This window comes from Cynara cardunculus, assembly GCF_001531365.2.
Source record: "Cynara cardunculus var. scolymus isolate 2C chromosome LG 15, CcrdV1, whole genome shotgun sequence".
In the NCBI taxonomy this organism is placed as follows: Eukaryota; Viridiplantae; Streptophyta; class Magnoliopsida; order Asterales; family Asteraceae; genus Cynara; species Cynara cardunculus.
This window is the reverse complement of record NC_037542.1, coordinates 9,745,884-9,747,203: the sequence shown is the minus strand read 5'-3', so window position 1 is coordinate 9,747,203 and position 1,320 is coordinate 9,745,884.

Genomic DNA, 1,320 nt, shown 5'->3' with positions numbered 1-1,320 from the left:
ACATAAATTAAATTATAATAAAAAATTATACAAAAATAGAAAATTTAAATAATTAATTTAATATTAATATCGATATATTTTTATCATATTTTTATGATATCTTCAAATTTATATTTTATTCAAAAATAAAAACATCATCGTTTTTGCAAAATCACATAAGATCATACTATAACATCGACTGAAATAAAGAATAAAATAAAATATTAAAATCAAAATGTATCTCGCTGCATTTCGTGAGTACCCTTCTAGTTATTATTATTATAACTAAACCATTGTTATTTAAAGATTGTTTGACAATTGCTGAATGGTTTGATGCAAACAGATTAAGTGGTCAAAATGATTAAGAGATTCTCATAGTAAAATGTAAAATGAAATATAATTATTTGGTAATTGTTTAAAATGAAATTAAGGCGTTGAATGGTTAAGGGAGATCCAAAATACAAAATCATTCAGGGGGTTTTAAAACCATTAAGAGACGTACTTTTTTTTTTCATCAAACAAGATTCACCTGTTAACGATTCAGATATTGTCTAATAATTAAATTATTAAGAAATAAACAAACAATCTCTTACAAATAAAAATATCTATTATAAATTATAATTTTCAGTTTCACAAAAATATCAATATATATTTTTTGGACTCTTACCAAATAATGTTTCTTAATTATTTTTAATTTATATTTTATTATTTAATTTTCTTCTTTAAAATCTTTTATATCCTTTGTATCACATTTGGCGGAGTTGATTACGTAAAAAAGGCCAATGTGAAGCAATATGACAAATATAAAAAACAATTTAATTATTTAATTTTTTTATTTTGTCCATACAATATATGATTAAATAAGGATTATTAAATAAGTAGAAAAAGGGCATTTTTGTAATTTTATCAATCAATATTGGGGTATCACTTTAATTTTGATATGTTGGAATCTAATTCATAATGAACGATTGTATTTTATGTTTTGAGGGTTTCATATCTTAAAATTCCATGTATTAATGTTCCACTTATTTTATTCCCCTTCCATTATAAATTCTGAAATCCCCTTTAACAAAAAAAAATGTTCATTTAAGAAGTGATCATAGCTCTTTATCTGGTCAACATTGTTGGCTTTGATTATGAAGTATCAGATAATTCATTGTATTAGTGCACAGAAGATACAGGGTATTTCGTAACTTTAACAAATAGGCGGCAACCGTGTTTATATGTAAATCCGTATGATTTACAGATGAACTATATGTTTAAATGTGAATTAGTTAACTAGTTTATATGTGAATCACATGGTTTCATATGTGAATCGGTTAAAATAGTGCATATGTGAAT